This window comes from Pelodiscus sinensis, chromosome 5, assembly GCF_052426305.1.
Source record: "Pelodiscus sinensis isolate ZL-2025 chromosome 5, ASM5242630v1, whole genome shotgun sequence".
Taxonomy (NCBI): domain Eukaryota; kingdom Metazoa; phylum Chordata; order Testudines; family Trionychidae; genus Pelodiscus; species Pelodiscus sinensis.
This window is the reverse complement of record NC_143056.1, coordinates 105802954-105827774: the sequence shown is the minus strand read 5'-3', so window position 1 is coordinate 105827774 and position 24821 is coordinate 105802954. Positions and strand designations below refer to the sequence as shown.

The following is a 24821-nucleotide window of genomic DNA, read 5'->3' as shown; positions in this document are numbered from 1 at the left end:
TGCATCTCTATCACTGAACCATTAAAGAATTTCAGAATATGCAAAAATATTAGTTACAAGATATTATTTAAACTATTTTAAAAATAACTTTTGTTCCCACTGATTTAAGATTCTGGATAGGCTACTTGTTTCAAGTAGAAATGGTTTTGCAAGGACTCAGAACATTTAGCAGCTATTTATTTAAAGGAGACAAGATTAATTGCTAATAATACAATGATTTTGTTTGGTGGTACTAGTAAAATGGCATCTGGCTGTTGCCTGAAAAATTTTCAACCCAATCCTGAATTCTTTATGTAACCCAATCTCAACAGGTATTTGATCACAAATCAACAGTTGTTTTTAATGGAGAAGAAGTGCAGAATTAATTAATATTAAAGGACAAATTAGCAGGAGCTATACCTAGGTGGGGCAGAATTTGGTTCTGGACCCCTAGTTACTTGAGTCAAAGTCTTCCTCACCTGCCCCAATTAAAATACCTAACTTCTCAAAACACCTATCTAGTGCACACTTCAAGGGTCAAATTCTTTCCTCTAATGAATATAACATACTCCCAGTGGCTGCAACAAAAGCCATTCATGTAAGTGCATCTGAAAGCAGAAACTGTTTCCAAATAATTTAACTAGTGCTCCATAACAATCTAAGTTGTAGTCTTAGCAACAGATTTTTCCATCTTATAATTAATTTACTTAAAATAAGCAAACATCAACTCCACCTTTTTATGAGACAGAAGCTACTTTATAACTGCTAACCAATAGCTTATATTCTAAAGAAAAAAATTAAGATGTTAAAACTCTAGCTGATGCCACGGGGAGTTGTGTGTATAAGAACTGTCGATCAAACCCCAAATGAAACATCTCCATAGCCTAGTAATAAATGAGCAAAGATAAGGCTGAAAAGTAACAAAAACATAAAATGGATATTTCCATTACCTATTAGTGGAGTCTGAAGTCTGGAATTGTCATAGTCAGTATAATGCCCAGTATGGTAGGTCAAGCAGAGGTAATAAAATCACAATGGGCTTTTGACATGAACACAGTAAGTAGGAACCTTCCTGTTACAAGAGAGAGAAAAAAGGGGTTTCAAAAACTAGGAGGTTCTCTCTCTGTATTTGGAGGAATTAAAAATCATAGTTTGGATACATTCATATTGGTTTCTTCCTGCCCAGTTCTTGTATTTTATGGGCAGACAGAATAAAGTAAATGAGGGCTATGCTGCTTGAATATTATGTCTGGCTGTGCTTCAAAACATCTGTCACCCAGGGTATGTCTAGACAACATCTCTGTTGCCAGAGGGATGTAAATTAGACATACCAAAATTGCTAACGAAGCGGGGATTGAAATATCCCATGCTTCATTAGAATAAAAATGGCCGCCTCTTTTTGCTGATGCGGCACTTTGCTGGCAACAAGTGGCAGTCTAGACGGGGATCGGTCGACAAGGAAAGCCTTTTCCAACTGATCCTGTAAACCTTGTTGCATGAGGCATAAGAAATCGATCGGAAAAGGCTTTCCTTGTCCGATCCCCATCTAGACTGCAGCTTGTTGCCGGCAAAGTGCTGCGCTGGCAAAAAGTGTCCGCCATTTTTATTCTAATGAAGTGTGGGATATTTAAATCCCTGCTTCATTAGCAATTTGGTATGTCTAATTTACATCCCTTTGGCGACAGAGGGATATAGTCTAGACATAACCCCAGAGAAAGACTTCTTAGCACTGCTACTTTTTTAAAACTCTTCCCCGCCTGGCTGACAGTCAGCATGGGAAGAACCAGTCCCCCAGTAATATTCCCATTAGTTTGATTAACATGTATAATGAGATGACAGGATTTGCCAGAGTCTGTAACCCATTCCCAACAACAGCTACTACAAAAATCTAAAAATTGTTAACCTAGATCACTACAGCATAGGTGGGGAAAAAATTTACAAAACAGAGAAGTGTTTGGAATACTACAGTACTACTCCATGCTGCTCTGATATTCTTTAGAGGATGGACTTGTATAGCATTACTATTATTATAACTTACAAGTATAAGCTTGCTGGAAAGTTATTAGAAGAAATGACCCAGGTATTTCTCACACATTTCCAGGAACTTACCTTGCTTTTCAAATGAGAATAAGTTAGAAACTAATACACAGAGCAAGTGAAGAACTGGGCATAACAAATGTCTCAACATTAGAAAAAATAAGTGCCAACATAGATGTGCAGGTGCCTACATCTAAAACTGTCTCTTGCTGCTGTAAGCATCCCCTTGCAGCCAGGCAGAAACGCTGCCCCATGGTTGGCAGATAGCCATGTTTAACTTATTGAGGGCAACACAGTATGGGTACGTCTACACTACAGCGCTAATTCGAACTAACTCAGTTCGAATTAGTTAATTCGAACTAAGCTAATTCGAACTAACGCGTCTAGAACTAAAAACCAGTTCGAATTAGCGTTTTGCTAATTCGAACTAGCATGTCCACAGTAAGTGGACCCTGAACTGGGCTTAAGGATGGCCGAAAGCAGTGCCAGCAGGGCATCAGAGGAGGACTTAGAGCGTGGAGATGTTGTCTCAGGCTAGCCGAGGGCTGTGCTTAAAGGGTCCCGACCCCCACCCTGGACAGACAGTTCTCAGGGGTGCCCCGCTTGCAAAGCAGTCCTGGCTTGGAGTGCCCGGAGTACCCACACTGGGAACATCACACCACTCGGCCATCAGCCCGGCTGCACTTGCCGCAGGCTGCCATCTGGGGAGAGGAGGCAATTGGGGGGCTGCAGGAGAGCTTCCACCCCCAGAAGCCCACAGAGCCAGCCCAGTCCTCCCCATCGGGGGCTCGTACCCCATTCCTCCCTCACCTCCTTCCACTTACCCTTCCCTAGCCCCTCTTCTTGATGTACAAAATAAAGATAACGTGTGGTCAAAACTAGAAACTCTGTTTATTTAACAAAACTCGGGGAAACTGGGAAAAGGAGGTGGGAGAGGGGAAGACAGAGGCTGGTAGAGGGGGGCAACTAAAATGATCAGGGGTTTGGAACAGGTCCCATATGAAGAGAGGCTAAAGAGACTGGGACTTTTCAGTTTAGAAAAGAGGAGACTGAGGGGGGACAGGATAGAGGTCTCTAAAAGCAGGAGTTGGGTGGAGAGGGTGCATACAGAAAAGTTCTTCATTAGTTCCCATAAAGAAGGACTAGAGGACACCAAAGGAAAAGAATGGGTAGCAGGCTTCAAACTAGTAAGAGAAAGTTCTTCTTCACAAAGCAAAGAGTCAACCTGTGGAACTCCTTGCTGCAGGAGGCTGTGAAGGCTACAACTGGAACAGAGTTTAAAGGGAAGTGAGATCAAGTCATGGAGGTTGGGTCCATGGAGTGCTATTAGCCAGGGGGTAGGAGTGGTGTCCCTGCCCAAGGTTTGTGGAAGGCTGGAGAGGGATGGCATGAGACAAATGGCTTGGTCACTGTCTTCGGTCCATCCCCTCCAGGGTCCCTAGTGTTGGCTGCTGTCGGCAGACAGGCTACTGGGCTAGATCTACCTTTGGTCTGACCCAGTACGGACATTCTAAGCTCAGGGCTCAGGGTCGGGGGGTCTCAGTGGACCCCCTTGATTTTCATGCACACCTGCTCCCGGGTGGCCAGGCTGGCAGCTCTCCTGCCCTAGCTGGCCACTTTCCTGTGCCTAGTGCGGAGGTCGTGGACGAGGTCCACGATGTCCGCACTAGCCCAGGCGGGTGTCCGCCTCTTGCGGTCCTGGGCAAACTCCCGGGAGCGCCAGCCTGGTCCCGGGAAGAGGGGGAGGGCTGGGGGGCATCGGGTGGGTGGCTCGATCTGTGCCAGGTGCAGGGTCTGCTGGCTGGGTGCTGGCAGGCTTGCACCTGGCACGGGCACCGTAGCCAGCCCGTGCCCCTTTAAGGGCTCCGGGGCCGGGAGGGGGGCAGACGAGTTTCCCTGGTGTTGGCCAGAGTGGCCACCAGGGAAACCTGGGGAGGGCTAGCCTCCCACTAGTTCGAATTAAGGGTCTACACAGCCCTTAATTCGAACTAGTAAGTTCGAACTAGGCTTAATCCTCGTAAAATGAGGATTACCTAGTTCGAACTAAGCGCTCCGTTAGCGCCTATGAAAGTTAGTTCAAACTAACATCCGTTAATTCGAACTAACTTTGTAGTGTAGACATACCCTATGAGTGTAGAGACTGCATTACTCATGTCAACACTAAGAGTCCTTCCGCTGTCTCACAATGCCTGGCACTTATTGCTCTGGTCACATTTATGAATACCAGCACCCAGGGTCATGGAGACCGGAACCCCAGGGATTTTTGAAATACATTTTCCACATTGCACACTTTGGTGAGCACACCTAGCAGCTCTCCAAATGTGTGCAACTGCCCAGCCAATCTTGCAGGGAACGTGCTGCAGACACATTGTGACTTGGAGTAGTCAAGGGATATTAGTTTTTCTGGGCATATGGGGAGAAGAGGCTGTGCAGAAACATGGACATCTGTGAGCAGATTGCGCAGAGAATGCAAGAGAAGAGCTAGGGATCAGCAGCCATGCCACATGAAAGTAAAAGGCACTGTGGCAGGCATTCCAGAAGGCCACAGACATCAACAGTCAATGTGGTGCCAGGACACAGACTTGCCACATTTGCTTTGCAGAGACACCACCACCATTCCACAGACTTCTGGTTACACTGCTTTGCATTCCCTTGGGGTATGTCTACACTACAAAGTTAGTTCGAACTAACAGGCGTTAGTTCGAACTAACTTTCATAGGCGCTACACTAGCGCTCCGTTAGTTCGAACTTAATTCGAACTAACGGAGCGCTTTGTTCGAACTAGGTAAACCTCATTTTACGAGAATTAAGCCTAGTTCGAACTTACTAGTTCGAATTAAGGGCTGTGTAGACCCTTCATTCGAACTAGTGGGAGGCTAGCCCTCCCCAGGTTTCCCTGGTGGCCACTCTGGGCACAACCAGGAAAACTCTTCTCCTCTCCTCCAGCCCCGGGTCCTTAAAGGGGTAGACTCTGGCCAGACAGCACTGGAGTCAGCCAGCCCTGCCAGCAGTGTCTACCCCTGAGCCAATGGCCCCACCATGAGCCAGGCAGCAAGCGGCAGTGAGCCATCCCCTGCCCAGTTCCCGAGCACCCAGGGGCCAGCCAGGGGCCGTAGACAGTGCGCGGCCCCTTGGACTAGTGCGGAGGTCATGGACCTCATTGAGATTTGGGGGCAGGCCCCCAATCTCCAAGATCTCTGCACTAGGAGGAGGAACGCGGCCGCATAGCAGTCGCCATGGCCAGCAGGGGACACAGGCGCACCCAAGAGCAGGTGCGAATTAAGCTGAAACAGCTGCGGCAGGGGTACGCCAGAGCCACAAGGGGCGGCGCCGCTGCAGGGGATGATACCTGCCCCTACTTCCCCACCCTCCACCAACTCTTGCGGGGCGGGGCGGTCCGTGCCAGCCCGGGGGACAGCGAGCCGGAACCAGAGGGCCCTGACCTGGGCGCACTGGAGGGGCCACCGCCAGCTGTTCCAGCAGGGTCGTCCAGGGAGACCGTACCGGGTAAGTAGTTTGAATTAAGTAGTTCGGGAGGGGGGGGGAGGTGGGAGGGAGACCAGGGACCGCGCGCGTGGGCCATGCCTTCCAAGGATCATGCAGACACCTGTGCATGTGCGAGCACGTGCCATGCCACCCTTGGGCAGGTGGCTCCAGCTGCGTGACACCCAGGGGCCATTGCCCAATAGGCACATGCTTGTGCAAAGAGACATGACATGCTCCCGACCCCGGGGCAGGACCCAGCAGGATGATTTCCCTTCACATGTCTCCTTTACACGGAGGCAGGGGACATCTGCCCCTCCCCCCCACCGCCCCGGCCACACTATACATGGCACAGGGACATGGGTGCGGTCTTGGGGCAGCTCCCAGTCCCGGGGAGAGCCAGACATCCTGACCATGGCCTCTGTACAAGCACAGCGGCTGTGACGGGGCAGGACATGGTCACCCTCACGTTGCGGGATGGGGGAGGGGGCTGGGCATCATCCTCTGCGTCCCCAGGGAGAACTGACCACTTCTCTTCTTTCTCTACAGCTGCACCAGCTGCTCGTGCAGGGCGCACCACCCCGCCCGGGACATGCTCCCGCACCCGCGGCCTGCTCCGGACCACCAGCACGGAGCAGGAGTACCGGGACCAGCACCTGGAGGCCCTGTGAGCCGTACACCGCACACTGCAGGCCTGGATGCGGGAAGACCTGCAGCTCCGCCACAAGCTGCTAGCTGAGGTCCGAGGGCTGAGCACCAACCTGCAACTCCTGCTGCAGAGCATGGTGCCCCATGCTGGTCCTGCGCCTGCTGCCCCCCCAACTGCTGTACTTCCTCCCACTCCTGCCCCCCTCCCACCTCTTCCTCCTCAATCCCCACAACCTCTTCCTCAATGTCCACACCCCCCACCTCAACCTCCGCACCCTCCACCCCATCCCCCCGGGGATGCCGAGGCCCCCTCCCTCGCCATGCTGGGAGGCGGTTGGCCTGGCGAGACCCCCACCCCTGATCCTTCAGTTTCCCCATCCCCTCCTTTCCTTTGATTCCCCCTTTCAGCTCCCTCCTCCCAGTTTCCCCCTCCCCTCTCCCACCCTCTCTCTTCCCCTCTCCCACCTCCTTTTCCCAGTTTCCCCGAGTTTTGTTAAATAAACAGAGTTTCTAGTTTTGACCACACGTTATCTTTATTTTGTACATCAAGAAGAGGGGCTAGGGAAGGGTAAGTGGAAGGAGGTGAGGGAGGAATGGGGTACGAGCCCCTGATGGGGAGGACTGGGCTGGCTCTGCGGGCTTCTGGGGGTGGAAGCTCTCCTGCAGCCCCCCAATTGCCCCCTCTCCCCAGATGGCAGCCTGCAGCAAGTGCAGCCGGGCTGATGGCCGAGTGGTGTGATGTGCCCAGTGTGGGTAGTCCGGGCACTCCAAGCCAGGCAACCCTGAGAACTGTGTGTCTGGGGTAGGGGTCGGGTCCCTTTAAGCGCAGCCCTGGGCTAGCCTGAGGCAGCATCTCCACGCTCTAAGTCCTCCTCTGATGCCCTGCTGGCACTGCTTCCGGCCATCCTTAAGCCCGCTTCAGGGTCCACTTAATGTGGACATGCTAGTTCGAATTAGCAACACGCTAATTCGAACTAGTTTTTTAGTCTGGATCCGTTAGTTCGAATTAGCTTAGTTCGAATTAACTAATTCAAACTAAGTTCGAATTAATGTTGTAGTGTAGATGTACCCTTGTAGTGTTAGGCAGGGAAGGAGGTACCGGAACAGGTTGCTTATGTAGAAAGAGACGTCCCCTGGAGGTACTTTGTGATCCTTTCCTAAAGATTTCTATTGATAGCAGCTTTATTTCTGCCTCCTTGTAGGACACTTTCCCACACCAGCCCACTATGACTTCAGCAGGAATCAATGCAGCAAACAGAGTGGTGGCATATGGGTCCTGATAACCTTTGGGATGCCAGCAGTAGTTCTGCTCTGAGTGTCTTTGTTACTGTCAAGAGTAAGGTATCAGCTAAAAGAGCCATAGTCCATGGAAAATGATGCCAATTTTCAGTGCCATTACCCAGTATTCATCGTTTTACTTAACTGAGCTATTCCTTCCTCAATTCCCTCATTCCTGGTGGTCCATGCTCACCATGGGCTGGTGATGTGCACAAGCACTTTGAAGCAGAAGTCTCAGTCATGTCATGTTTAAAATTTCAGAGTGGCAAGAGAAAGGAGTTCTGAAACTTATATTTTGCTATCTGTTATGACTGTACTGTCTGTGTATTTCATCTGTAGCTGCTGCCATTGTAATGCTGAAGGGTTCCACCTCTATGCACACATAATACCCAAGTCAGATAAGAAGGAAAAAGAAGAGGACTCAGGATGACATGTTTCATGAGACCCTAAAAGCCAGTGCTGCATACAAGAAGTGGGCCTGCAAGGTGACTATTTCTGACTACATGGCAAGGGAAAGAACTAACCGGAGAGAGGCTCAGGAATCCCAACAGGAAAAAGAGAGGGAAATGCACTGAGACAAAATGAGACTGCTCCAGCAACAAACATAAATGCTGTAGATTCTTGTGGACCTACAGGTTCAACAATCCTTCACTTACCTTTGCAGTCATGGTAAACATCAGGACAGCACTTCCCCACACCCTGCCCTTAATATTCCACAAGGCATCAGGGGCTGCTGTACTATTCCTAGCACACCAAACCAGGAGATATTAAAGACAACTGAAGCTTCAGATACAGTGACCTGAGAGAGCCACAGTTACTGTATGTGTAGCCAACACAGACCTAAATGTTCCTTTCCCTTGTTTTGTCCCATTAATTTAATAAAGTTTTTGATGTATTTGCTTTTAAATTGCACAGAAAATTTTGGACTGGTTTTGTTAACCAAACATTCTATTAATCAGTGTTAGTTCCCAACACACGCTGTGGAACGCCTAGAGGTACTGGAAAAACCCACCTGTTACTGTACTGTGTACCAGAACTCAAAGGAGCAGTGAGAGCATAGAACCATAAATGTAAAAGAAGTGTCACACAAGTCACAGGCACATTGACGGTGTTATATTCGTAAGAGTACAGCAAGCACCACACAGTTCCTAACAAGCCTCAAAAGTACCTGGTCAGGGAGAGCACAGCCCTCCACAATGCACTGCTGTGGCTCATGCTTCAAGTGACTTATAACTTTCCTGGCCAATGAGCACAGATGTTAAAGAAGCATTCCCAGGGATCCACAAAGGGTTCCCTAAAGGATAGAAAATCTGCTGATGCATGCTGGGACAGAGTGGGATGCTGCCAGGATAGGGATGTATGGGCCATGTATTGCTTCTGAGAGGGAGTTCTCCAGGTAAAGGAGGAGCAAATATGGGACCCTTGAGGTAAGTGTCTGTCTGTAGTGTGTGTTTGTGTGTTTGGGGGTTACTTGCTGTATGTTGAGCTTGTGTTTGTCTGTTTGTTTTGTTTGTTTGTGGCCAGCAGTTGGAAGCTGTGAGCTTCTAAAGGTTTGAAATCTAGAAGCCTCTGTTAATTGGCTGAGCCTTAGTCAGAGGGTGGGCAATGAGGAAGGCCAGGACTTTATAAAGCAGTGAGTCAGTGACCAAGGAGCTTTGTGAACAGGAGCAGCAAACAGGGAGTTTTGAGAGGGAGCTGGGAAGGGGAGTGGGAAAGGGCCAAGGTACACTTGCCAGTCTTTATAGGTTTAAAGGTTTCAAAACTTCCTGATTTAACTAGAAACCCTATCAATAACCTAGGTATCTTGTACAAGAGAATGCAGGCAGAAGACCAGCAGCAGAGTGGGGGGCTATCCTGTTTATTGCACTCAGTGTAGCATGTATGATTACCTGCCCTATGGGCAGGTGGCATACATGTGCATTCGGTGCAAGAAGCTCCTGGCCCTCAGAGACTGCGTAGGGGCTTTGGAGGCCAGGGTGGCTGCAATGGAGGAGCTGAGGGAGGCAGAGAAGTATGTTGATGAAGCTTTCTGGGACACTGTAGAATTGTCTCACCTCCAGTCAGACAGCCCCTGTGTTGTTAAGGAGGATGAAAGGCTCAGGGAAGGAGAGCAGTCAACGGGAGCAGAGGAAAACCTTCCCATAGTTGGGACCCTCCTTCCAGATGTTGGGGTATTCTCTCACACTGAGGTTATCTCTCCCGGGGAGGGAACTCCAGTCAGTAGGAAAAAACAGTTGCTAGTAATGGGAGAGTCGATCATTAGAAATGTAGATAGCTAGGTTTGCAATGACCGGGAGAACCGTATAGTGACTTGACTGCCTTATGCGAAGGTTGCGGATCTCAACGCGTGGATGAGACGGTGGTGTAGGGAGGAGGGGATTAGCTTTATAAGGAACTGGGGAAACTTTGGGGATAGGGGTAGCCTATAAAGGAAGGATGGGCTCCACATAAACCAAAGTGGATCCAGACTGCTGGCACTTAACATTAAAAAGATTGCAGAGCAGTTTTTAAACTGAGAGATAGGGGAAAGCCGATTGGTGCAGAGGAACATGTGGATTGGACAGAGACGTCTCTTATAGGAGAGTCTATTGATAGAGATTCTCTAGGTTTTAGTTAGGAAAAGAGGATGGAAGAGGATAAAGTATGGGCCAGATTGGACAAAAAACATTCACATAAAAAAGAATCTGACACTTCAGAAAGGGCAGACAAATAAACAGTGACAAGTTTTTAAAGTGCTTGTACACAAATACTAGAAGTCTAAAAAAATAAAATGGATGAACTAGAGTGCCACGTGTTAAAGGGGGATACTGATATAATAGGCATCACAGAAGCCTGGTAAAGTGAGGACAACCAATGTGACACAATCATTCCGGGGTACAAAATATATCAGCAGGACAGAACAGGTTGTGCGGGTGGGGGAGTGACACTACATGTGAAAGAAAATTTAGAATCAAATGAAGTAAAAATCTTAAATGAATCAACATATTCCATAGAATCATTATGGATAGTAATTCCATTCTCTAATAAGAATATAAGAGTAGGGATCTATTATCGACCACCTGACCAGGACAGTAATAGTGACTATGAAATGCTAAGGGAGATTAGAGAAGCTATCATAATAAAGAACTCAATAATAGTGGGGGATTTCAAATATCCCCATATTGACTGGGTACATGTCACCTTAGGACGAGATGCAGAGACAAAATTTCTTGATACCTTAAATGACTGCTTCTTGGAGCAGCTGGTACAAGAACCCACAAGGGGAGAGGCAATTCTCGATTTAGTCCTGAGTGGCGCGCAGGCTCTGGTCCAAGAGGACCGCTTGGAAATAGTGACCATAATATAATAACATTTAACATTCCTGTGGTGGGAAGAACACCTCAGCAGCCCAACACTGTGGCATTTAATTTCAAAATGGGAAACTATGCAAAAATGAGGAGGTTAGTTAAACAGAAATTAAAAGGTACAGTGACTAAAGTAAAATCCCTGCAAGCTGCATGGACACTTTTCAAAGATACCATAATAGAGGCCCAACTTCAATGTATACCCCAAATTAAAAAAACATAGTGGAAAAACTAAAAAAGAGCCACCATGGCTTAACAACCATGTAAAAGAAGCAGTGAGAGATAAAAAGACATCTTTTAAAAAGTGGAAGTCAAATCCTAGTGATATAAATAGAAAGGAGCATAAACACTGCCAAATTAAGTGTAAAAATGTAATAAGAAAAGCCAAAAAGGAATTTGAAGAACAGCTAGCCCCAAGCTCAAAAGGCAATAACAAAATGTTTTTTAAGTACATCAGAAGCAGGAAACCTGCTAAACAACCAATGGGGCCCCTGGACGATCGAGATACAAAAGGAGCACTTAAAGACAATAAAGTCATTGCGGAGAAATTAAATTAATTCTTTGCTTCAGTCTTCATGGCTGAGGATGTAGGGAGATTCCCAAACCTGACCCATCCTTTGTAGGTGACAAGTCTGAGGACTTGTCACAGATTGAAGTATCATTAGAGGAGGTTTTGGAAGTAATTGATCAACTTAACAGTAACAAGTCACCGGGACCAGATGGCATTCACCCAAGAGTTCTGAAAGAACTCAAATGTGAAATTACGGAACTATTAACTATGGTTTGTAACCTATCCTTTAAATCAGCTTCTGTACCCAATGACTGGAAGATAGCTAACGTAATGCCAATATTTTTAAAGGGCTCTAGAGGCGACCCTGGCAATTACAGACCGGTAAGTCTAATGTCAGTATCGGATAAACTAGTTGAAACAATAGTAAAGAATAAAATTGTCAGACACATAGAAGAACTTAATTTGTTGGGCAAAAGTCAACATGGTTTCTGTAAAGGGAAATCATGTCTTACTAATCTAGTAGGGTATGACTACACTACCACCTTGGTTCGAACTAGGGTGGTTAATGTAGTCATTTGAAGTTGCAAATGAAGCCTGGGATTTAAATATCCCGGGCTTCATTTGCATCTTGCCGGGCGCCGCCATTTTTAAATCCCCGTTAGTGCGGACACCGTGCCCGCGGCTACACGCGGCATGGAGTAGGTAGTTCGAATTATGCTAATTCAAACTACCGGTACAATTTGTTCCATGAGGAGTAATGGTAGTTCGAATTAGAAAGCCTAATAGACATACCCTTAGAGTTCTTTGAAGGGGTCAACAAACATGTGGACAAGTGAGATTCAGTAGATATAGTGTACTTAGATTTCCAGAAAGCCTTTGACAAGGTCCCTCACCATGAGCTCTTACATAAATTAAGTTGTCATGGGATAAGAGGGAAGATCCTTTCATAGACTGAGAACTGGTTAAAAGACAGGAAACAAAGGGTAGGAATAAATGGTAAATTTTCAGAATGGAGAGGGGTAACTAGTGGTGTTCCCCAAGGGTCAGTCTTAGGACCAATTCTATTCAACTTATTCATAAATGATCTGGAGAAAGGGGTAAATAGTGAGGTGGCAACGTTTGCAGATGATACTCAACTGCTCAAGGTAGTTAAGACCAAAGCAGACTGTGAAGAACTTAAAAAAGATCTCACCAAACTAAGTGACTGGGCAACAAAATGGCAAATGAAATTTAATGTGGATAAATGTAAAGTAATGCACATTGGAAAAAATAACCCCAACTATACATATAATATGATGGGGGCTGATTTAGCTACAACTAATCAAGACAGAGATCTTGGAGTTATCTTGGATAGTTCTCTGAAGACATCCACGCAGTGTGCAGTGGCAGTCAAAAAAAGCAAACGGGATGTTAGGAATCATTAAAAAAGGGATAGAGAATAATATGGAGAATACCCTATTGCCCTTCTATTAATCCATGGTACGCCCACATCTTGAATACTGCATACAGATGTGGTCTCCTCATATAAAAAAATATATACTGGCATTAGAAAAGGTTCAGAGAAGGGCAACTAAAATGATTAGGGGTTTGGAACAGGTCCAATATGAGGAGAGATTAAAGAGACTGGGACTTTTCAGCTTGGAAAAGAGGAGACTAAGGGGGGATATGATAGAGGCCTATAAAATCATGAGTGGTGTGGAGAAAGTGAATAAGGAAAAGTTATTTACTTATTCTCATAATATAAGAACTAGGGGCCACCAAATTAAACTAATGGGCAGCAGGTTTAAAACAAATAAAAGGAAGTTCTTCTTCACACAGAGCACAGTCAATCTGTGGAACTTCTTGCCTGAGGATGTTGTGAAGGCTAGGACTATAACAGGGTTTAAAAGAGAACTAGATAAATTAATGGAGGTTAAGTCCATAAATGTCTATTAGCCAGTATGGGTAAGGAATGGTGTCCCTGGCCTCTGTTTGTCAGAGGGTGGAGATGGATGGCAGGAGAAAGATTGCTTGATCATAACCTGTTTGATTCATTCCCTCTGGGACACCTGGCATTGGCCACTGTCGGCAGACAGAGTACTGGGCTGAATGGACCTTTGGTCTGACCCAGTATGGCCGTTCTTATGTACTTATGTTATTATGTGTGGGCCATCTATTGCTTCTCTAGGGTATGTCTACACTACAGCACTAATTTGAACTAACTTAATTCGAATTAGTTAATTCAAACTAAGCTAATTCGAACTAGTGCATCTAGACCTAAAAACTAGTTCGAATTAGCATTTTGCTAATTCGAGCTAGCATGTCCACATTGAGTGGACCCTGAACCGAGGTTAAGGATGGCTGGAAGCAGTGCCAGCAGGGCATCAGATTAGGACTTAGAGTGTGGAGCTGCTGTCTCAGGCTAGCCGAGGGCTGTGCTTAAAGGGACCCGACCCCCACCCTGGACAGACAGTTTTAAGGGGTTCCCCGCTCACTTGTCTAACTCGATGAGGGACAGCAAAGCAGTCCTGGCTTGGAGTGCCCTGAATGCCCACGCTTGGCACATCAGAGCACTCGGCCATCAGCCCGGCTGCACTTGCCGCAGGCTGGCATCTGGGGGGAGGGGTGTCAATCGGGGGGCTGCAGGAGAGCTTCCACCCCGAGGAGCCCGCAGAGCCACCCCAGTCCTCTCCATCGGGGGCTCGTACCCCATTCCTCCCTCACATCCTTCCACTTACCCCTCCCTAGCCCCCCTTCCTGATATACAAAATAAAGGACACGTGTGTTCAAAAATAGAAACTCTCTTTATTGAACAAAACTCGGGAAGACTGGGAAAAGGAGGTGGGAGAGGGGAAGAAAGAGGGTGGGAGAGGGGAGGAGGAAACCTGGGAGAAGGGAGCTGGAAGGGGGAAGCCAGGGGAAGAAGGAGGAGGGGAAGTATCAAACTATGGTACCCCATATCTTTAGTACTGTGTACTGATGTGATCTCCTCACCCCAGAAAAGATATTTTGGCCTTGGAAAAGGTTCAGAAAAGGGCAACTAAAATGATCAGGGGTTTGGAACAGGTCCTATATGAAGAGAGGCTAAAGAGACTGGGACTTTTCAGCTTAGAAAAGAGGAGACTGAGGGGGGATATGATAGAGGTCTATAAAATCATGAGTGGTGTGGAGAGGGTGCATAAAGAAAAGTTCTTCATTAGTTCCCATAATAGAAGGACTAGAGGACACCAAAGGAAATGAATGGGTAGCAGGCTTCAAACTAATAACAGAAAGTTGTTCTTCACAAAGCAAAGAGTCAACCTGTGGAACTCCTTGCTGCAGGAGGCTGTGAAGGCTAGAACTATAACAGAGTTTAAAGAGAAGTTAGATAAAGTCATGGAGGTTGGGTCCATGGAGTGGTACTAGCCAGGGCATAGAAATGGTATCCCTGGCCTCTGTTTGTGGAAGGCTGGAGATGGATGGCACGAGACAAATGGCTTGGCCATTGTCTTCGGTCCATCCCCTCCAGGGTACCTACTGTTGGCCACTGTCAGCAGACAGGCTACTGGGCTAGATGGACCTTTGGTCTGACCCAGTACGGCCATTCTTATGTTTTTATGTTCTAAGCTCAGGGCTCAGGGTCGGGGTCTCGCTCAACCACCTTGATTTTCATGCAAATCTGCTCCTGTGTGGCCAGGCTGGCAGCTATCCTGCCCTACATGGCCACTTTCCTGTGCCTAGTGCAGAGGTCGTGGACATTGGAGGCTTCCCCCCAAACCTTGATGAGGTCCACGATGTTCGCACTAGACTAGGCGGGCGCCCACCTCTTGCGGCTCCGGGCAGGCTCCTGGGAGCCGCCAGCCTGGTCCCGGGAAGAGGCGGAGGGCTGGGTGGCAGCGGGTGGCTGGCTCATGCAGGTTCATGGGATTTTAAAGGTGTGAAATTATGGGATACGAATGATATTGCTGGATGGAGAAGCTGCATGTTTGGAACTTGAGTTCTAGCTTTCAGGCACCCTTGTTGGATTCATTTCTACACCACCTTGCACTAGCAAAACTTTATAAAAGATAGTGAGCTGGACAGTAGTGAGTTGCACACTGGGATAACTTCTTGCACTGTGCAAGAAACAAAGTGTACTTGTGTTCAAGCTTTTATGTAGATGTAACTTGTGTAGCTCTTTTCAGTTTCCTTTCTCCATGAACCACATACTGGGTCAGTGCCCAGTTGCATGCTAAGATATATAGGTCAATGAGTGTCAATTTAAATACATTTATTAAGTATGGAAGAGACACAATAAATCCAAAGAATAATCTGAAGGGATGTGTAAGCTAGCAAGCTTCACTGTGGTTGGACACTGAATAACACCAACGGAAAATTTTAAATATTTATCACAAATGTATTGTTTATTATTAGGGTATCAAATTCTAAATCAGGGCTACTCAACACGCAGTCCATGGTCTGCATGCAGCCCACAGCCTGCTGTGCAGTTTTAATTTATATAGGGCTTAACACGCGGCCCATGGGTCAGAGCCAAAACAAAAAAGTAGTCAATATAATGGTCTTCTGTTAATATGTGTTTTAGTAGTTAAATTCCTGGACTGTCATTGCTCATTAGAAGTGCTGTCATGTGGGTGGAAATCCGATAAATATTGCATTTTATTAATATCAGCAGAACTGACTTAAATGGGGCCTGCATGCTGTGTAGTCTTGCCTTAATCTTTGTATTCATGCCCATCAGTGTGAAAGAAGCGATTTGCATATATATTAGCATGTATATGCAACCTCACTTAAGTTGCAGCCCTCAGCATGTGCTTTGAGTATCATTGTGGCCCCCAGGGTTTCCAAAATTGAGTAGCCCTGTTCTAGATCATCCAAGAGTTCAGTGTGATCAAAATCCAGCCTGGTTATCCAATATCTAAGAATAAGGCTACTTGCAAGATAGTTGCCAACTTCCCCCTACACAAAAGAACTTCAGGTTCAGAAGAAAAGTAAACAAGAAATCCATGGAAAGGGTAAAGAATAATAATTTTGTTTTCATGCCCACATAACATGGCCAACATTACTGCATCACATAATGAAGATACATGTTAATTTCTCAATTATTATTTGGGCCCAGGAACCAGTCCACCTTAGTCTATCTTACTCTGTCCCTGAGACATATAAGGGTATGTCTGTATAGCAACATTATTTCAAAATAACTTAGTTCGCATCTGCACAGCAGGCAGTTATTTTGAAATAATGTTAGAATACTGTCAAGCTGGAGGACTTTTTACTCCGATTCCTGTAACCCTCATTGCACAAGGAAGAAGGGAAGTCGGAGGAAGAGTGCTCTACTTCTAAATAAGTGCTGTGTAAACGTCCCTATTTCGAAATAAGCTACGCAGTTGACGTAACTCAATTTGCATAGCTTATTTTGAGTTAAGCCCTGCTGTGTGGATGCACCCTTCTTGTTTAGTCTGCTATGGACTGCAGTACTTTGTTTGCCTAATTTCAATTGTTGGGTTGAATGTGAAAGTGATAGGAGGTGTTGGTGCCCTACAATATGTAGAAGGTCAGAGCAGGTATGAGGTGGTCTCTTTTGGCCTTTAGCTCTATATTTTTTGTGAAACATATCTAGAGATAGCCAAGAGATACTAGGAAAGCTCACAGTTTACTGCATAACAGACTTAATGATTCTAATTATAATGTATAAAGTATCTCTAAATTACTGACATAAGTTAAGGGTACCATTAGTACCTACTTTTTATCCATATAATTTTGATACCCCCCTCTCCCCATTGAGTAAATCTATACACATTATATTGGATTCAGGCTTACCTTACATCAATTTTACTAAATTCTTCAAATGTATATTGAGGCCCTCCAACCAGGAGGGCACAAAAGGTAACTACTCTGATCCCAGCGATTCAGAAGGGTAGCAGCAGCTGGAACCCCAGGGCCTTGAAATCACTGCCAGAATGCCCCTTTCACCCTAAGCTCCTTCCCTTCTGGGAGCACAGAGCTGGCCATTCCTCACCTTGCCCAGGGGCATGGCAAGTCTGTTGACCCTCCTGTGTACATACATAGATTTGTAGTCTCCAGCTGTGTTGTAATAACTGGATCTTAATGGCAAGCTCAATTGTAAGTCATGAGTAGAAGTTCATAAGACATCAACAATAACTTCTCAGAACAAATGGTGATAGAAAAAGGCTCAAAAGAGGGCTGACTAGTTCGAGGACTGACAGGCCTAATGATATAGTTTGAGGACTGTTTCAAGATCTTTCTTGGTAAATAACAAAACCATGAAACCAGAATATAAGGAACTAAAATTGGCATGTTGAAAATCAGGCCTCACTGGTGAACAAAATAATGAGTGGCTGAGTTATTCCATCCACCACTCCCTTTTTCTATTCCTTAAAATAAAATAGAGTTGGGGAGAAAAACTGGTTACGGAAAAAGCCTCACTATCATGGCTGCCATGTCCCCCCATAGTCTCCTGAGATCCTAGGCCTTCTTAGTCCTAATCCCAAGGAATGTCCTGATCAGACTGGGCCAGAGAGGGGGATCCAGATGACATCACCACTTCTGCCAGCTCTGGATAAATCCAAACCCTCACTTAGAGGTGAAACTTTGTCACACACGTATATTCACGTATTTGTTTCCTTCCCCACCTTATTTCTTCTCTTTTCTATCACTCTCTCCTTTTTCTTTCAGTCTAGGGCTCTAGCCAACTAAGGCTACGTCTAGACTACATGCCTCTGTCGCCAGAGGCATGTAGATTAGGCTACCAGGCATAGGAAAATGAAGCGGCGATTTAAATAATCGCCGCTTCATTTAAATTTACATGGCTGCCTCGTTGAGCCGATCAGCTGTTTGTCGGCTCAGCGCGGTAGTCTGGACGCGCGGGTGTTGACATCAAAGGCATTTGTCGACCACCCAGGTATGCATCCTGGAATGAGGTTTATCTGGGTGGTCAACAAATGACTTTGATGTCGACACCCGCGCGTCCAGACTACCGCGCTGAGCCGACAAACAGCTGATCGGCTCAACGCGGCAGCCATGTAAATTTAAATGAAGCAGCGATTATTTAAATCGCCGCTTCATTTTCCTATGCCTGGTAGCCTAATCTACATGCCTCTGGCGACAGAGGCATGTAGTCTAGACGTAGCCTAAGACAGTACATTCTGCGATAATGCTGTAAACCTGTGATCAGAGAAGCAGCTAATTGCGATACCCATACCAGCCTGATGCTGGTACAAGTTTGCCAGGTCTTGGCATGGCTGATACAACACAGACCCAGCACAATGTTTCGAGCACTGAGGCTGCAAATGAAAGTCAACATTAGAGACAAAAGCTGAGTTTTCTGCCTTCGCTGTTCTTTTGCTCTTGCGTGTGTGCTTGATTTATATGGGTCCTCTAGGAAATAGAAATGAACTTAAATAACAACTCCAGCCCACCTGAACTAACTTCTTTTCTCTCCCACCTCCCTCCAAAGGACAATTACCACCCTTAACATATCCTAAAATAATTTCAAATAAACTTGTTTTCTTTCTGAAAAATCTCTTCAGCTAAAAAGAAGGGGGAGGAAGGGCTGATGTTTAAGTAAAGATTTTACTCCGGGCTCCATGCTCTGCAGCTGATTTGAAATGCCAGGCAGAGCCGGGGTCAGCTGGGGACTCCACAGCTGATCCCGGACTCCAGACAGCATTTCAGCGGAACCCCGGGATCAGCTGGGGAGTCCCCAGCTGACCCTGGGCTCCATGCTAGGCAGTAGGCATTGCTGCACAGCTGATCCCCGGCTCAGCTGTGCAGCACCGCCACTTTGAAGTACCCCTTTATCCCCCTTTGCTACCTCTATCTGATAGAGGCAGCAAGGGGGGAGGGGAGAAATCAACTAGTCAACTAGACAACTGACTATCCAATAAGCATTTGCTTGTCAACTAGTCCTTAACATCCCTACACTACAGTTCCCAGTATAAAGCTTAGGATTTGCATGCTTAATTCCTCATGCATCACAAAGAGTCCCCATAACTCTCCCATGAGAAATAGGCTTTCCTGCCCTCCTCAGAAGCAGCTGCAAGTTCAGACTCCCAAACCCACAGACTTTGAGGCATCCACAACCTTCACCTCCCTCCCTCCCTCCCTTCCTTTCATAGAATGGTAACTGCTGCTGGTGTGCAGAAAGGGGCACTACAGACCACTAGCTGCTCTGGAGCTCCACTGTTAAGAGTGTTCCATGGGGCAGGCAAGGAACCCACACAGGTAACTTGAAAAATATGTGCCGCGAATTGTCCTATTTTGTTGCATGAGAGAAATTGCGGTGAGCAGCTGACATCTCTAGCCCTTCCCTAGTTATATAAATCCTGAGAAAGGGTTTACATTAAATCAGGAAAGAGACAAATGCTCCATTCCTCTCCATGTCTCCTGTCCAGCTAAGGCTTGTGGGTTTAGATTGTCTTTTTGCTTACCACAGAATGGAGCATGGGGCACCTGAAACTATAATAAGGGAGCTCTGTTCTAATTCATTGACTGCTTTCATCAACTCAGTCCAGCATGTTTCCCTGTCCCAGAAAGGACTGGCAATGAGCTGTGTCAATTCTTACATCATTTTGAGAATGTTATTACTATAGCAACTGTGTGTAGGCATTTAAACATGGCAACAGACTTTTTATAGAGCTTTCTTGGTTGTCAAAATGACATGTTCTTTTATTTTCTTAGCAGATGCTCACGGGATAAATATAAAAAGATGATTGTACAGTATCTTACAGGGAAAAAATACTTTTGTAAGCTTTGAATCATAAACTGGCAATGTACATTGTGAATTTCCATACATTTTTATAAATCATTGGAACAGATATTAAAAGGAAGGGGTGGATGAGTACTGTATCTATAGTTACAAGTTACGGTGTCAAGGTTAATAAAGGCAAAGGTTGTTAAGCTTAAAGGTCCAGTAACGATGAATTTTAGAAAGAGGAAGGAAACTATGAACTTTTACATTTACTTATGAAATAGTAGGAGTCTTCCTCCTTGATAAGGTTGACTACTTTAATATGTTTTTGGGAAGATGGCTTTACCCTTCTTTCTCAGTGCCAATTAAAATTTATAAGGGCAGACCCTTAGCTGATGTAAATTGGCATAGATCTACTGGTTTCTATGAAGCTACATGGATGTACATGATTTGCCCTACTATATCTTGAGAATCAAACTGCTTCTCATCATTTACCCATTTACAATTAAAAAGTTATTTTTCTTAGATATGATATCTTTTCTTTCAGATTCTCAGTGCCATTTCTACAACTGGTAAGTGAAAAGTACTAATCAATTTAATATAATGCAACTTCTGAACCTATTCCAACATGCAGAAATATCAAAAAGCATAATTACACATTTCCTGAGCAATCCTGTGGTATTATTCACCTCTCTATTATGATTTTATGTCAGCCTTGTATAGACTGGGGTGGTTGATGTTTGCCATTTTACTGACAAACACCATGCTGATCCATTAAACAGGAAATGTAAAAGGCTTTTTTTTAAAGTCAAATTCAACAGGAAATGTCAAAAGCTTCTTACAAGTGCAAGATTTTTAATGTTTCAGCAAGTCCTTCCCATTGGTGTACAGTGTGTGAATTTCCGAACTAAAAAGTGCAGGGCTGTATTCAAAAAGTTCCAAACACTTCAAAAAAGTCTAGTCCAGAGGTGCAATATGTATTTTACCATAATACATCCTACTACATCTCTGATAAGCATATCACCCACTGATTACTCTTTTGTTACAACACTTACTTATTACTGCTGGAAATAGGTACAATATCAGTGGTTTGTGATTGAGACAGTACATGTTCCAAAGCTCCCAGCGTGCCATACTGAACGTAGTCTATATCTAAGTGTAAGCAGGGTCTGAACCACTGATTCCAATGCAGTCAGCTGAAAGGGGAGAGGAGTCCTGGGGACAGGAGAGTGGGGACAGAGTTCGGGGAGTGGGGAACAGAATTCTGTGGTTGGGGACAGGAGAGTGGGGACAGAGTTCGGGGAGTGGGGACAGTGGAGTGGGGACAGAGTTTGGGGAGTGGGGACAGGAGAGTGGGTACAGAATTCTGTGGCTGGGGAGTGGGGGCTGTGGAGTGGGGTGCCAGTGAAGGCAGAGAGTCCCCTGTATCTGCCTCTCCCAGGATTCCCCCGCCCCCAGAGGAAAACCAGTGCGTGCCTGCCCCAGGGCTGACCCACCTGCGGCACAGGGAATGCGCGCATGCCTGCCCCGGGGCCGCCCCCCGGTGCAGGAAAACCTTGCACGCGCCTGCCCAGCGGGCCGACCCACTCATGGTGCAGGGAAGCCCCGCGCGCGCACGCCTGCCCCGGGGCCGACCCCCCCCCCCAGCGCAGGGAAACCCTGCACGTGCCTGCCCCAGGGCTGACCCCCCCCCAGCGCAGGGAAACCCCACGCCTCCCCCGGGGCTGACTCACCCCTCCCATGCGGTGCAGGGAGCCGATGTTTCCTCCTGCAGTAAACCCAGCAGAGCAGCTAGCGCTACTTCCAGAATCGCCGGAAGTGGTGCTAAGCTGCGGGACTTCTGTCCATCCCCGGGAAGCCTACACTACCTCCATTTTCATGGGAGGTAGGTAGTGGGGCTTCTTGGGGGTGGGAGGGAAATGGGGGCGGGGCGGACAGGACGCCTCGTGATCAACTGGTCGAGGCCTCGATCGACCTGTTGGTGACCACGGCCCTAGGGGCATGTCTAGACTACATAGTTTTTTTGAAAAAATTGCCTTTTTTCAAAAAAATGTCACCTGCATACAGCAATCACATTCTTTCAAAATTAAATCGAAAGAACATGGCACTTCTTTTGAAATTGGTAAACCTCAAATTACAAGGAAGAACACCTTTTCGAAAGAGCTCTTTCAAAAAAAGGCATGTATGGACGCGGAAGAGGCAGTTCCTTTGAAAAAAAAAAGGCCTCCAGGAAAAAGCGCAGGTGCCCTGGGATAGTCTGTCTACACTAATCACTGCTCTATAGTTCCTGTCTCCAGCCCATGTCTTAAAGCCGCAGGCACCCGGTACAAGCCTTGTGGCAGGAAGCTGGCCTCACAGTAGGACCCTGACCTGACTTTCCACACAGACAAGGAGCCATGTGCGAGCCACAAGCTTCCTGAGACCCTCCATGACTCTTCCAGGGAGCCATCCCAAGACCCACCCAGAGTCACAAAACACCGGGCTCCATCCTGGTTAGGGGCTGAGGTCCTGAAACTTTTGGAGCTGTGATCAGAGGAGGAGTCCTTGCACGCCCTCCAGTCATGCCACAGGAATGCGGACATTTATGGCCACATGGCCAATAGTCTGGCCAAAAGAGGCCACCACCCCCACACCCTAGACCAAGTGAGGAGCAAAGTGAAGGAATTGTGGTAGGGTTATGCCAGGGCCCGTGAGTGCAGCTCTGTCACATTGCTGGATCTTGAGGGGAGCAGCCAGATCACTGATGCACCCATAGGTGGGGGTGTTGGCCCCAAAAATGGTATAGGAGGGGGCCATGTGAGGTATTGAATAGAAGCTTATTATCTGATAATCCTATGTATGCTGTTCTTGTGTTTGTATAATGTCTGTGTGTGCAATTATGAGAATGTACTTGTATGGACACTGAAGATTTCCCTGCATGTGGTTAAGCATTGGGCAGGGCCGGGCCTGTGGACATGCTAATTACTGAGGCCCTGTGGAACAATGGCTCTCAATGGGCTATGGACACACCCAAAGAATGGGGGCTGTCACCTGAGAGCAGCCAGCAGGGAACATAGAGATTGGCCTCTGACCAGGTGACCTGCTGCATACAAGAAGAGGCCAGGAAGGAGGTATAAAGAGGCCATGTGGTCGATGCCATTTGGTTCTCAGCTCAGCACTTCATCCCAGAGGCAGCATTGCAGGGATCAAAGAGCCTGGCAGACCTGTGAACCCATCCTGATGATAGGATGTGCAATAAGAACTCTTAAACCGGCAGCTGTAACATCTCTGCTAGAGCCTGCATCGAGGACTGGGAGATTCAGTGCATGTAAAGTACTGTACTTTAATAACCTTACTCTCATGCTTTTCTTTCTTGTGTTAATAAACCTTTAGTTGTTAGATGCTAAAGGATTGGCCCAGCGTGGTTTGTGGGTAAGATCCAGAGGGTAAATTGGCCAGGGATCTGTGGCTGGTTTCCTGGAACCGGACAGAACTTGTTCGGGGTAGGTGGGATTGGGTGCTAGGACCCCCCACCTGTGTATGAGGTCTGGGGCCATCTGAGGCACGGTTATTGCTGGGGTGTCAGAGGGGTTTTGCTCGTGAGGCTTCAGGCAGGCTGCTGAAGCGCTCTGTGGGACTGGTTTGTGGCCTATTTGGAGAGGTCACCAGTCTGGGGGCTGTAAGGAGCCCTGGATTTGAGCAATTCGCCCTGAGCAGATGCCCTCAGCTATGCCCAGACACGGCCCGGTCCGTCACAAGCTCCCACTCCAGGGAATGCTCCTCACTACTGCCCCTACTGTGAGGAGCTGGACAGATTCCTGGGGGGTGGAAAACCCCTGTCTCCACGGGTGCTCTTGGAGTCAGGGATGGAGATACCCATTCAGAACCAGCTGGAGCTCCAGAACGACGATGACCCTGATGACCACAGCTGCAGGAGAAGGACTCATAGACTCCAAGGTCAGAAGGGACCATTATCATCATCTAGTCTGACCCCCTGCACAGTGCAGGCCACAGAATCTCACCCACCCCTCCTAGAATAATCCTCTCACCTATATCTCAGATATTGAAGCCTTCAAATACTTTGAAGACCCCAAGATGCAGAGAATCCTCCAGCTGTGATCTGTCCCCCATGCTACAGAGGAAGGCGAAAAACCTCCAGGGCCTCTGCCAATCTACCCTGGAGGAAAATTCCTTCCCAACCCCAAATATGGCGATCAGCTAAACCCTGAGCATGTGGGCAAGACTCAACAGCCAGACACCCAGAAAGTTCTCTACAGTAACTCCTATCATCCCTCCATTGACCTATTTTCCACTGATAATGAATGGTCAATTAGTTACCAAGATCATGTTATCTCATCAAAACATCCCCTTCATAAACCCATCTAGTTTAATCTTGAAACCAGATAGATCTTTTGCCCCCCCTACTTCCCTTGGAAGGCCGTTCCAGAACCTGACTCCTCTAATGGTTAGAAACCTTCGTCTAATCTCAAGTCTAAACTTCCTACTAGCCAGCTTATATCCATTTGTTCTTGTGTCCACATTGATATTAAGCTTAAATAATTCCTCTCCCTCCCTGATATTTATCTCTTTAATATATTTAAAGAGTGCAATCATGTCCCCCCTCACCCTTCTTTTGGTTAAGGTAAACAAGCCAAGCTCCTTGAGTCTCCTTTCATAAGACAGGTTTTCCATTCCTCGGATCATCCTAGTGGCCCTTCTTTGTACCTGTTCCAGTTTGAATTCGTCCTTCTTAAACATGGGAGACCAGAACCGCACACAGTATTCCAAATGGGGTCTCACCAATGCCTTGTATAATGGCACTAACACCTCCTTATCCCTACTGGAAATACCTCGCCTAATACATCCCAAGACCGTATTAGCCTTTTTCACGGCCATG

At 46.7% G+C, this 24821-nt stretch overlaps 1 protein-coding gene across 13 annotated transcripts in view; it reads right to left on the bottom strand.

The window, feature by feature from the left end:
* Positions 1-24821, bottom strand: part of IRAG1 (inositol 1,4,5-triphosphate receptor associated 1) — a 200154-nt gene that overhangs the window by 158206 nt on the left and 17127 nt on the right. For 10 of the 13 annotated variants that reach the window (XM_089778618.1, XM_089778615.1, XM_089778621.1 and 7 more), the window contains exon 2: positions 930-1051. The exons of the other annotated variants lie outside the window; for them this stretch is intronic. The gene's annotated coding sequence lies outside the window, so the exon portion shown is untranslated. The remainder of the gene's footprint in view (positions 1-929; positions 1052-24821) is intronic. 13 annotated transcript variants of the gene reach the window in all.